The sequence below is a fragment of the Anoplopoma fimbria genome, chromosome 18 (genome assembly GCF_027596085.1).
Source record: "Anoplopoma fimbria isolate UVic2021 breed Golden Eagle Sablefish chromosome 18, Afim_UVic_2022, whole genome shotgun sequence".
Lineage (NCBI taxonomy): Eukaryota > Metazoa > Chordata > Actinopteri > Perciformes > Anoplopomatidae > Anoplopoma > Anoplopoma fimbria.
The window spans coordinates 23,256,658-23,270,632 of record NC_072466.1 but is presented as its reverse complement, the minus strand read 5'-3'; the positions used below and the strand labels follow the sequence as shown (position 1 = coordinate 23,270,632).

The 13,975-nt window shown below is 44.2% G+C and overlaps 1 protein-coding gene across 5 annotated transcripts in view; it reads right to left on the bottom strand.

The window, feature by feature from the left end:
• Window positions 1-11,680, bottom strand: part of fynb (FYN proto-oncogene, Src family tyrosine kinase b) — a 61,566-nt gene extending 49,886 nt beyond the window's left edge. For all 5 annotated transcript variants that reach the window (XM_054619138.1, XM_054619134.1, XM_054619137.1 and 2 more), the window contains exon 1: window positions 11,560-11,680. The gene's annotated coding sequence lies outside the window, so the exon portion shown is untranslated. The remainder of the gene's footprint in view (window positions 1-11,559) is intronic.
• Window positions 11,681-13,975: the final 2,295 nt, after the last annotated feature.

Genomic DNA, 13,975 nt, shown 5'->3' with positions numbered 1-13,975 from the left:
GTGGCTGCCAGCTCTTGGAACTGACAGCAGAAAACACACAATGCATGTCATTGTGTGGCAGCAGGGCCGTGGGGGTAACAGCACGGCGCGCCTCCTAACCGCCCTTTATTTACAAAAGACGCGCTGTCACCGCTGCCAGATATGCGTGAGCCCCATTAGCTGCTGATTTGACTTTTTAAAACTCAGCCCCGCTAATCTAATCTAATCTGCCTCTGTGGCTTCCCTGATTGCCGGAGCGGAGTGGCGGACGGGTGCTGCAAGTGCATGCATGCAGGCTTGTGATGCAACCGTTTGTGCAGCAGCAGCAGACAGACGCCCACATCACAAGGTGATTTGTGTATGTTGTGGTCGATTACGTGATCACTTCCTGTTATTGTTTTGAATTAGGCCACCGCAGACCAAACCGTTCACTCAACAAAAGACGACCTTTTGTGATCAAAATATCAATGCGTGTGAAGTGGGGCATGATGGGTAACAAGCTGAAAAATATACATTATTCCGTGTACGGCTTGTTAGTTGACAATGCAATGGAATATGCTTAAGTGGTCATTTAGACTTTCACTGCAGATATCGGCCGACTTCATGGTGCAACAGCCTCCTGCTGGACACACACACACACACACACACACACACACACACACACACACACACACACACACACACACACACACACACACACACACACACACACACACACACACACACACACACACACACACACACACACACACTCACTCACGCACACACACACACGCAGAGACCACTTGCTATTTTTAAAAACACTACTTTCTAATTTAAACCCCCCCCCCCCCAGAGTAACAGAAGAATAGCACAGATGTGAGCGTACATTGTGGTGCTGACTGCTTTGGCATCTTCCGTTTCTTGACGGGTAACACAGTTAAAAAGAGACTTAGTAGAAGAAAAGACAGAGGAAATGAGTAAGAGATAAAAAATAAATTAAAAAAAGATAATGATGACAACAGGATGAGACACTTTGCTCCACTGTTCAGCCAGAAATACAACTGCTTTTTCAGCTGTAGGTGTCTATTTTGGGGATCTGTGCACAAGAAATGTGAGGGTTACCCAAAATACTCAGGCTGACCTCAGTGTGTGCGCGTGGAACATGTGATTTAAGTCTTCTTTACCAGCAGAAAATTGCCATTTGGCTGCTCCGCATGTCTGCGTCCGCTCTGTGGCCCCCTTTACTATCCTCCGCTCTCTCTCTCTCTCTGTCGCCTGATGCAGTCATGGCGACGGGGCTCCCAGCAGGCTTTGCTGTGAGGTCCGTGGAGCACCCTGGCACCCGGAGGGATAGCTGACTCTCTCTTTTCATCAGCAGCTCCCCCCTCCCAATGAAACATAATGGCGCTGAGGCTGCGCGGGGGAAAGTCATTCAGCTACGCGGCGCTGTCACATGACCGGCCTGAGGCACAACGGATTCAGTCATTCTGCTGCTGCTGCTCGGCTACTGGGACAGATGAGTGGGCTACTGAACTGAAAGACACACAGCGGGATCCATAGAGAAGACACCACTGTGAGCGACAGTGGGCAGGAAGGCAGTAACTGCATGTTCTCTACGGTGCAGCCAGAGTTCAAGAACAGAAATCAGCCTTTGTGCTGATGTTTTATTTCATTTTTCCCCATCTGCCTAATAGACCCAGTACCGACCGAGATTGGTAACCAACAACATCATAAAAAACAATAGTCTCCATGTTTCTAGTCTTTCATTAAGTAAAAAGTGTGTACATTTTATTGAATGAAGGGTTATTTTAAATCAATATAAACATGTATAAATTAACTGAATGTAGGCCAGAGACAGAGCATCAGTCGTGCTGATGGCGCTAACAGTGGCAACAGTGCTGACAGAGTAACAGCCGTGCAAATGTTTTTCTAACAGTGCTAATCCTTTCAACAGTGCTGACACAGTATCAGCCCTACTAACAGTGCTAAAACCGCAACAGTTCTGACAAAATGACAGCCCTGCCAACAGTGCCAAAATTGCTAAAACAGTGCTGACAAAGATATTGTTGTTTTTTATTGCATGCCTGGCAACTGCATTACCCACAACCACTCAACTACTGACTGGAGATTTCTGAGCAGTGGGCTAAGTCTGGTGAGCTCACTTTTTAACTCCACACCTCAAATATTGTTTAAAAGTCTTAAGTCCTCACCCCTAACCGACTCCGACTCAAATTTAATCACTTGAGGACATCTATCAAGACCTCACACAGCTCCATCTTGAGACACATAAGGCTTATTCAACTTTTTTCCCTGCAACTTCTTGACTAAATTATTTATTAATTTATATTTAAAAAATGAAATTATTGTTAGTTCCTGCCCTACTCAAAAACAGAAAAATTTCCGAGTAACAACAACAATTACCGTAGAGTGAAAAGAACTTCACACAGGTTTTTCTACTTTAGGAAACATCGGAGTTTGTGCATAAATCAAGTCTATGAGGACAACTATGTTATGTGGTTTACTTCACATGTCAAATTAGGACACAGATATTTGAAAAACAGTCTGGTATTGTATATGCTTCATAGGTCTCTCCAGGTAGCTTCGAATTCATATACACAAAGGACAAAAAAAGAACTCCAAGAAACGTCCTTATAGATGTCAAGGGGTAGTGCAGAAGCATAAGAGTCAAGCAGGAAGCCTCTTGCCACTATCTCAGCAACATTGTCACGCTCCTTCACCTCAGACACTCATCATCTTTAGGGCCCCGGGCCCCTCTCAGAAAGAACCGCTGTTGGTTAAATGAACCCAAGTCTCTTGTGGGCGACTGCTTTCCCTCCGCGTTGCTTAGACGCCGCACCTTGCACAGAAACCTCGCCTTCAGCCACCCACTTCTGGTTCATTTCAGGGCTAGTGTCTGAAGGGTAAGTAGGGCGCTTTGGTGTTTCAATGAGAGCTGCATTTGCAAAGCTCACAGCTTGCGGGCTGTAGCCTCTACACGGATTTAAAGCAACCTTGCAGACTGCGGGGTAGCTCGTTGATGATAATATATTCAGCCGCCTGTGTTTAAAAAAAAAAAAAAGAAACATTGTCATGGGGTTCATGGTAAAGATATGACATGCCGGAACGCTAATTGAATCCAGAATGTTTCATCCCTGTTCCCCGTGAGCCCTGACGGAGGTGTGATTTGATTGGCAGGTCAGGACTGCCAGTGGGCCGCCAGCCCTCACCGAGAGGCTGACTGACAGACGCTGCTGAGGAGTGGATTAAAATGGACTCTGTACTGTATCTGCACTGGCTGTCTGCACACAGGCCTACGCTACGAGAGAGAGAGAGAGACAGAGAGAGAGAGAGAGAGAGACACTTCAGAAACACTGAGAAGCTTCTGTGTGTTCGCAGGAAGACAGAACTCATTAGATCCAACTTTGATTTCCTGATGCAGTTTATTCCAGCTGAGTGAAGCAAAAACACAAATCTGGGAATCTCCAGAAAAGAGACACTTCTGAGACCTGAGCACAGTGGAATCAGATAGGGAGAGTAATTACAGTGACCAATCACCTGTTCCTTTATTCTACCAATAAATGTTTTAGCAATTACACGACCGTCAGAGACTTACTTGCACAAAGTACATTTTTATTTGCCCCTATACAGCTTGTTGTATTTTTTTTATCCAATAGTTCAGTGTTCATGTTGCTGAAAAGCAAGTGACAAGGGCCAACAGAAGAGTTTAACGGCAGCCCTCTTTGCTGCAATGCAAGCAAACTTGCTGCAAACTGCCAAATGCCCACATCTCCTAACGTCAAATAACTAAACTCCTGTTTCAGGGATAATTGAAATGCTCGCTTACACTTCTGCTCATAAACTTAGTTTTTACCCTCTGCCATTTCATGGAGAGTGCTTGAGCCATACTGCACATTGTGCAACTCTCAATAGAGATGAGAAGGAAGCGAGATGGCTCGCTCTTTAGTTACTTCCATCACCAGCTCCGGAGAAATCGCTGCGTTTAATTCATTTTTTATCACCTAGCCAATCACTCTTGACAAAATGAGTGCTGCTTCCAAAATTGAAGATAGAAGTAGCTAACAATGGGCCATCTCGCTTCTGTGTTGTTGCACATGTGCAGTACCGATCAGACAGGTGCTAGCAGAGAGTGGGGTGTTAGCCAGAGCTAGCAGAATGTCAGCAATGTTTTTACATTGGAAAATACTGCCGATAACACAGTATGTAAGGCTTTAGTTTATTGTTTTGTTCATGTACAAAGGGATTAACCTGAGCCAGGCCATAAAACAATGACAGAGAGACAGACAGAAGTAGACATGATACAAAAATGTTCCTTTATCATAAAGCCTAACTGAACAATTCTCGGCAAAACGTACCAGTGGAAACACTTTATATAAGAATACCGTCTCTGGCCTTGGGGGTTACTTAACACGTGACAGAGCTTCCAGAAGATGAAAACCCTGTTACGTAGAAGGCCCAGGTCTGGCGTGCCAGGGTGACGCCACCACCAGAGAATGAGCAATCAACTCCTTTTGTCAGCATCTCGGATCTGCATCGGCAATGCAGAGAAATGATGCCGCACAGCAAAAACAGAGGGCGCAGCGCTACACAGAGGGCAGACAGCCAACCAGAGTTCAGGAGAGTGTGCTCTGCAGTGGAAATTGGCCATAATAGAAGCTCCTGGCGAGTAGTCTGGCATGCTCAGAAGCCAGAACACTACATGTAAACACTTCCACTTTGCTCTGCATGGAAATCTGTGTGCATGAAAAAAATTAATCCACAATAAGACCACATTAAAATTCATAGAACACCATAAAACACAATAGCCTGTTTGCGATGCAGATCCTCTAACCGCCTCACCCACGTGCAGCACAGGGAGGCTTTGTTGGGGCAGAATACAGCCTCTGTCACTCACACACACGACACAGCTGGAAAACTCGCAGCGACTCCATCATGTATGAAGGCCAATAACATGCGTACAGAAGGCGCTTTTGTTTTCCCCCTCAAAACGCAAACACTTGTCATCAGTCCGCCTGCCACCGCAGTAAACATATCATTAATAAGTAATAAAGCGCGGTGAGACCAACTGTCCCCCGCCTCGCCCTGCGTTTCAGCGAAGGGAAGAACGACACCCACATGATTACTACTTGTGTCTGGCTAGTGGATAGCCCTTAAGACGCTCAAATGTTCTCTGTGCTTTTAAATATACGGGCAGCACATCAACACCAAGCTAATTCCACATCCACGGCGCTGTTTGCATCGTTAGCTGCCAACCGGTGCCTCAGGCCTCATGTTAAGAGCCGCTGAAAGGCAGTCGGAATGCTCCAAAATCACTTTTCTTGCACAATAAAGAGCAGTTTTGAGATCCATGTAATGTTGCACAAACTGAACTTGCTCTCCTACTAGTCTGTAGTCTGAAAACAAGGACAGAGGAAGCTTAACCAGTATTTTAGCACCACGGTGTGTGGCAACTGTTCAGTAAACGTCGTATAAAATACTTATTGTGTTTCTCTTTGGATTCGTTAGAACTTTCACTCTTAATAGTTAGAATGCATTTGTGATTTGTTTGATGCTTTCCGGGAGTTATTTTGTGGTGAAACAAAGTAATTTACAGTGGGTACGGAAAGTATTTAGACCCCTTTAAATTTTTCACCCTTTGTTTCATTGCAGCCATTTGCTAAAATCGAAAAAGTTCGAAAAGTTTCTGGCATTTCATACACAAAATGAAAAGAACAATCGACAAATTGATTTAAAAAAAAAAAAAAAAAAAAAAAAAAAAAAAAAAAAAAAAAGGGAGTAGTTGATGCTCTAAATATGATGTCTGATAATTGCAAGATGGGAAAATAACATTTTTAAATCTCTCACAACAGCATTCATTGGAAAACTGTTAGCATTACATACAATATATGCTAAAACACAAAATAAGCACTACTTGATGAGGGGGATTTGTTGAACACAATACAAAGTCTTGGATAGCATAATGCATGGAGTCAGTAAGCTCACCCAGCAGCTCCTCTAACCGCCACATGATGCTTTGGATCTGTGGCTAGCTGCTCAGACATCCACATATGGAGGAAACCTGTTATAGTAACCTACCATTGACATTCCACTGCTTCAGCAGCAGTATAAACTTTGGGTGGCTGGCAGAATTAAAAAGATACTTGCTCGATTTTATACAGTGGTAAGGTTTTAAATATAGATCCAGGCGCTTCAGTGCACTATTGAACTACTGAATAAAAAGGCTAAATGGACTTGAGAGCTAAATGGAAAACGAGAGATTAAGAAGAAAAAAAAAAACGAGGGGAGATTAAAAATGGAAAATGTTGAGAAGGATATGAGAGAGAGAGAGAGAGAGAGAGAGAGAGAGAGAGAGAGAGAGAGAGAGAGAGTGCCACGCTTGCTGGTGCTCTCATGCCTCGCCTGCTCCCCAGATGTAAATGAGCAAATGGGATTCTCTTCAGAGGGAAATGAAGCCATACTCGACGACCGGCGACTGACTTCGCTAACACAAAGACGAGCTGTGGCAGGTGGAAGTGGCGGGCTGATAAGGGATTGTGCGTGATGCTATCTGCTTGACGGGATCCGTTACTCCTGCTCCTCCAAGCGAGACAAACAACTCCTGCTAATTGAATTCCTTTGAAGAAAACACCCCTAAGACGGACATCTCCGTGGGCCCCCGTTTTGACGAGCTTTCGTGAGAGTGTATCGCTTTCACAAATCATCTCCTCCCTTGATATCGCGGCAACGATGACCCAGAGACATATGCCCGGCTCGCAGAAAGTCAGATATTTTTTAATGAAGCTGATGGGTCCTGTAAAAAGCTAGAAAGACGCGACGGTAAAACCTCTGGGTGTTTAATTAGTGGAGTGAAAAGAAAATGAGCGGTTGTGATATGGAGATGCTGGAGGGATGACAAGTGGTACAAAAGAATGAAACACATTTTTTTTTCTTGAGCTGATGATGGAAATAGCCGGGGAGTGAGCCACCTCGCTATTTACTCATCTCTGTGGTGAGTTTCCGTGCGTAGTACCAATCACAAACTAGCGGGCTGTTACTCCATCAATCTGGCAGAGATACAGGTTCACTAACTTCACTCCCTGAATACATATCTTTTTTTTTTTTATTAAAAAGCCATTTCATAGAGAAGCAGACAGAAGGGTCTACAATATACGTTTTGAAAGATTGTCAAACCAATTCAGCAGTGAAAACAGGTTAAAGAGATAAAGATAGAAGCCAAAGCTGCAGATCACAGTGTAAAAGAGAACCTCCACATCACCATGGCAATAGACGAAATTAAGGAACAACATTGGGTCGGTCTTTGTTCACTGTTGAAATCATTAAAAGGCAAAAGCAAAAGCAAGCTACGCTGTGTGTAAATTCAGTATATTTTCAGTAGCTAGCGTAGCATCAAATACTAGAGCTAGTAAATGATGTGCAAAAGTACTTTGCTAATGATTGGCCAGTCTGTGTTCCAAGAATGGGACTTAGTGAAGAGTCAATTAACCTTGTTTTTTTTTGGTGCTATTTTATAACCTTCAATAAATAAAACTTGATGTGTAAGGGGCAAGTAAAATTTACTTTGGGCAAGTAGATTTCTGAACCATTTGCTGGACCCCTGAGTCCGCCCGCTGCATCATTTAGAAATAAAAAAAGGCAATAAAGTGGCTGGTAGAACAAACCCCGCTTTATTACTGGCTGTAGTCTCTTAGCAACGGGGAAGCAGGTACCCAGCGCTGCCGACGGCCTCCGGAGCGCTGTTCCACTCACGTTCTGTAGCCAGTGTAGCGTTAGCATGTAAGCATGGTGGAATAAGCAAGCTAACCTTAGCTAGCTAACTAAATGCATAAAATTAACCAACTTAGTGCTTCATCTATGCACCCTAGTGACAGCGTAAGACAGCAAATTGCTGTCGCCAGATACTCAGTCATTAACACTGATTTACCAGATGTTGTAATGGGCTCATAGTTTAGCTTCTAGTCCACAGAAAGGGGAGAATAGGCCTGTGTTAGTCATCACAGTACAGTCATATCATTTAGTTTACAGCTTACAAAACATGTTTAAGTGTACTGTCCCTCTTCAACCTCCATCCCTGATTCAACATTTACTCATCTGTAACAATAACTACGTCACGACTCGGCCACAGCAGGAGGGGTGGGGGGGGGATGGGAGAGACCCAGTTCATCCCTCTCCTCTGGGAGCGTGACACAAAGGACGACTCTGTTGTGATGTCTTCCTGACCTCCGGGGTTCTGGCGTGACGCTGAGCGCGGAGGAGCTGCTGACTGCATCCCCGGTCCCAGACGTATGAGCCGGGGCCTTGTGACCCACCTCAGGCTCCGTGTGACGTCATCAACTACTCGGCTGGATCCTTCCTCAGAGGAGAGAGCTTTTTCCCCCCCTTAGCTTTAACTAATGAGACAGGGTGGAGGCTACAATCGTGTGAAAATCACCGGGTTTGATTAAATAAGCAGCGACTTTTCTTTTTTTTATACTGAAAGACTGAGCTTCCACTAGCAAACTTGAACACCACATGGATTTAATTGGTTATGCTGGTTTTCACAGTATTCTGGTGGCTAAGAAATAACATGCAATACTAATTAATATCCTCGTTCTATGAACTGCACATCTAAGAAAGCTGTATATACTGCACATATACTCAAGGTCCACTTAATGTCAGTGGATTGACGGGGTGAACTGTGATTAGGAACCCAGTGCTTTGGCAGCGTCTCACCAGCAGTGTAAGAGGATGACAAGCCATTAAAAGCTGTCTGCCTAACTGGGCCTGCATGCTAAACACAGGGGACTTTCATCAGCGATAGAAAGCGAGGCCTCATCCTATTATACGGCTTCAATAATAATAAAAAAAAGCAGCCCTTAACTCATAACTCATCCTGACAAGAGCTTTATTTCTTCCTGCAAAGAGCCACAAGTCAGACAGACAGAGGGGGATATCTGCATTACAGAACTTAACTGCAGAAATAGCAGATTTAACACAAACAGGGATGTAACAAATGTTTTTGGCTGTAAAATAGAGATATTCAGACCTTGGACTGTGATATAACAGCTTCTACAGATAAAAAAAAAAAGAAGAAGATTTTTCATAAATCGCTGCTGGTTCCTGAACTTGGTTTCCAAGACTACTACCACTCAGAAAGAGATTATGCCAGCAGCCTGGAGAGAGATCCATATACTCTGTTTCCATACACTGCATCTGCAGCACCTGCATGCCACAACATCACATGGTTGTAAAAACAAGCAGTTTTTTTGACTTTTTGTTGCAGAAATATTACACTTAGTGGGAGTAAGCGAGCTGTTTGCCAGCTGCTGGTACAGCTCGAAAAAAATCCCAAGGAAGCTGGCTTTCTGAGAATAGGAATAATAGCACTTATACAGCAGAAGAAAATTACAACTTCACATTTCATTGTTACAAGAGCCACCTAAAAATATATTTATCCCGAGTGGCACTTCTTGCTGTCTGTTGCATGTTGTAAATTGAGGCCACTTCGTTAAGAGACACTTCTTGAGGGGAGAAAATGCTGATGCAAGAGAGAAACGGTGGCAACGGCCAACAATATCATCAATTACACTAATTCTGCATACAAGAAAATGGCTGTGGTGAAGTGTTATGTGCTTGAATTAATGGATGGAGGGATGCCCGTCATTGTTTTAAGAAGGTGATAGAGGTGCAATTAACCCAAATTATCAAAGGAATGGAGGGAGAAAATTCCCCATACATGAGAAAGGAAGAGGGCCATCATCATGTGAAGGCATTCATATCCTCAGCACAGTGCAACACATCTGACTGGAAGAATGCAAAGTGGGGGAATACAAGCTCTGAACACCATGTCACAAACCAGACATCAGGCAAGGAAACAACAGCTTGGGTGGATGGTATTTAAAAAAAAAAAAAAAAAAAAAAAAAAATGCCATCACATCACCTGCATACGTGGAGGAATGCGAGCTGGTCAAAAGAGTCAGCTGACGCATACAGAAGCGCCTGAACGCATCCCAGATGAGAGAGAGAGAGAGAGAGAGAGAGAGAGAGAGAGAGAGAGAGAGACAGAGAGAGAGACAGAGAGAGAGGGAGAGAAAGAGAGAGAGAGAGAGAGAGAGAGAGAGAGAGAGAGAGAGAGAGAGAGAGAGAGAGAGAGAGAGAGAGAGAGAGAGAGACAGAGAGAGAGAGAGAGAGAGAGAGAGAGACTGAGAGAGAGACAGAGAGAGAGAGACTGCCAATCACGTGAGGTTGTGTCCTTCATCTGACTCTCCACTGAGCATCTATAGGGAGATGCTGAGGATGAGGATGAGGGTGAGGATGAGGGTGAGGATGAGGGTGAGGATGAGGGTGAGGATGAGGGTGAGGGTGAGGATGAGGGTGAGGATGAGGGTGAGGTGGTGAGGATGAGGGTGAGGATGAGGGTGAGGATGAGGATGAGGATGAGGATGAGGGTGGTGAGGATGAGGATGAGGATGAGGATGAGGATGAGGATGAGGTGGTGGTGAGGATGAGGATGAGGATGAGGGTGAGGATGAGGGTGAGGATGATGAGGATGAGGATGAGGATGAGGGTGAGGATGAGGATGAGGGTGAGGATGAGAGTGAGGATGAGGATGAGGGTGAGGATGAGGGTGAGGATGAGGATGAGGGTGAGGGTGAGGATGAGGGATGAGGGTGAGGATGAGGATGAGGATGAGGATGAGGATGAGGGTGAGGATGAGGATGAGGGTGGTGGTGAGGATGAGGATGAGGGTGAGGATGAGGGTGGTGGTGAGGGTGAGGATGAGGGTAGTGGTGAGGATGAGGAGGGTGAGGATGAGGGTGAGGATGAGGGTGAGGATGAGGGATGAGGATGAGGGTGAGGATGAGGGATGAGGGTGAGGTGAGGGTGAGGATGAGGGTGAGGGTGAGGATGAGGGTGGAGGTGAGGATGAGGGTGAGGATGAGGATGAGGGTGAGGATGAGGGTGAGGATGAGGATGAGGGTGGTGGTGAGGGTGAGGATGAGGGTGAGGATGAGGATGAGGATGAGGGTGGTGGTGAGGGTGAGGATGAGGATGAGGGTGAGGATGAGGATGAGGGTGAGGATGAGGATGAGGATGAGGGTGAGGATGAGGATGAGGATGAGGGTGAGGATGAGGATGGTGGTGAGGATGAGGATGAGGGTGAGGATGAGGGTGAGGGTGAGGATGAGGATGAGGGTGAGGATGAGGATGAGGATGAGGGTGAGGGTGAGGGTGAGGATGAGGATGGTGGGCTGTGGGTGGGGAGTACGCGTGGTAAACAACCCGAGCAGAGGACCCTTAAACCAATGCGTCAAGATGCATTCAAGGCTCAAAAGCCTCCCGTGTGATAACAAACACTCGGTCTTGTGTGAGCCGGTACCGCGGGTATCGGACGTTAACTAGCTCCGGGTACCGTTTTCTCCACTCTAGATGGGTGCTCCATGTAGAGGAGCGTGGATAGCGAACCTTTACGTTCAAGACATGTAAATAATGAGAACACAACATGGAACAAAAAAATCAAAAAAATCAAAGTAAGTCATTCTTCTTCAGATAAACACGCCAGCAGATGTATTACTACTAAAACGGGGAAGCGGTGTGTCTTACCTGTTCAAACGCTAGTGTCTAGTGTCCCGCAGCTGCATACTCCATAGCCGTCAGTGATGAAGAGGTTCGACGGAGACTGACTGAGCTGCTGGCTCGCCGTAGCCGCTGCGGTGACGCGTTAGCTCTGCAGGCCCACAATGAGACGAGGCCGCCTTCACGGGCTGTCAGAAATGTCAGGTTGAGGCAAAGGCGGGGGGGACGCAACCGACGGGAAACCAACAACACACGTTGTGTGGGTTGCAAAGAAGATTTAGGACAGAGGACACATGATATGATGTGTTGATGTGATATCTGAACGTCAGGCCATAGCATTGGAATTCCCCCTGACAGGGATCGGTCTCGTTAAATGTCTCTTTTTGGTATGTGTTTTCAAAAATGATGCAACTGCGTCTATTGTAAATAAATTAGTATGACTTTGTTACGTGCTTTTTCCACTTCCTATTAATTGCCGTTTTGTTATTAGTTGCTTGTATTACCGCAATTGATTGTCCCGATAACTCAGAATCCGGAGCTTTTCAGAAGCAAGTGAAGAGCGCATAACAGGGCCCGGCCCTTTGAATGGCGGGTCTCTCGTCCAATCAGAGGATAGCACTGGGGCAGTGGGTGGGGCGTGTGTGAACAGATTGATTAAGATGTCCAGTAAACGTGGATGTAACACATGTCACAGCAGAATGAATTATCCTGGACTTTGATTAGCTTTGAGAAGCGTAATAAAATATGACTTAAATGTCTAGGTCCCAATATAAATATAGTGATATAGAAGCTGTGCATTCTTTTGTTTGGATTTTTGATAGATGAATTTCTGAAAGGTTTTAATGTTTTTTTCTTTTTCTTTTATGTTGTGGTATATTTCTGACAACCAGCTGGCTGAGCTGCACGTTTCCTGTATTTTACTTGACGTTGGAGCTCCATCTCCTGTCTACACGTGGAACAGCATTTAAACAAAGCAGTCAACCAGCAGTCAACCTCATTACTTTAAGCAGCAGTTGCTACTGTCTTTAGTCACATGTGTTGGACATGTCAGCTTCCAGCACACCAACGAGTTTTTATTGAAACTATTAGTGAATTAGTTTGTAATGTAACCACACTAGGTTACAATTTCGCAGCCAGATTACTGTCATCAATTTATCTCATGATTAATATTTATTTGTCATGTAGGAAAATACATTTCTGTGTGAGGTGAGATATTATTTTTTTCTTCTGGGTATTCAGTCTATTTTTCCTTCTAGGTGTGTATTCATTTTGATAACTTGCTAACACACATTATATGTATCTTGTGTAAGAGTTCATGGAGGAATTACAACCTTTAAGTGCTATGCAGAGCATGGGGGATAGCGCACGTCCGTCGCTTGTGGCCAAGAAGAGTATTACAACAACAAACACCCCCCCACCTTTTTCGAAGAGAACTTAAAGATATCCTGGCAAACCTTTTTTTTTTATTTGCCTCATCATAGCTTGTAAACATCTTATAAACACATAATTAAAACTACTAAAGCCTAGATTTAAAAAATACAAATATTTAAACAATAATACAGTATGTTAATTGAAATCATCTGAAAAAAAAAATGTAAGCACATAATCACGTTAGATGACAATTTCAGAAGTAAAAGGAAAACATTTAGAATTTAACAGACGAACACTACAAACGTTCTGTCAACAAATCTTTATTGTAAAAATCATGTCAATAAAAATATCTTTCACGGCAACAATTGAGTCACAGACTTTGGTTCTACAGAATCTCTGTATATAAATGTTAAAGTATAGAGATGCATCAATACAATCAGTTTTACATCAAATCAAAAAGAAAAACCCCTTTAATGGATTTTCAAACTACAACTGTAGTATAAACCAGTATAAACCGAACATATTATGCACTTCAACTCTTACCACACTCTTGTGAGGGACTTGTGAAGTACCAGAGAAGCAGAGATGAAATGCATCAACAACACTGACTGACCTCCAAATATTTTTCTGTTTATCGTCTGAACTTCCCGACACCAAACATACTCTGTTAGGGCTTGCATGTAATTCACTTTCTGATAATACTGGTTCAGGGAGGGCTTAAGTTTAAAGGGCTTCCACTGAATGTACTGAGCTGACAGAAGACACACAGTAGCTGCTTTGTCTCTGCAGTAGTGCCAGTTCGTTAACATCCATCGTAAACTGAAGCTAAATACAAAAGAGAGATCCCCAAACTCTCACATTACATGATGAAAAAATATGGTAAACAAGTCAAAATATTCAGAAACGTACACTTATTCCGGAAAGACACATTGCTTTTGAGTTGTTCAAATGTGTTTTATATAAGTCAAATGCCATATAGTCCCATTATATTGGAGAAAAGTGTATTTTGGATTTTGAGGTGAACTGTCCCTTCAAGTTGTGACCTTCATGTGCTGCCATGTGACGTTACATG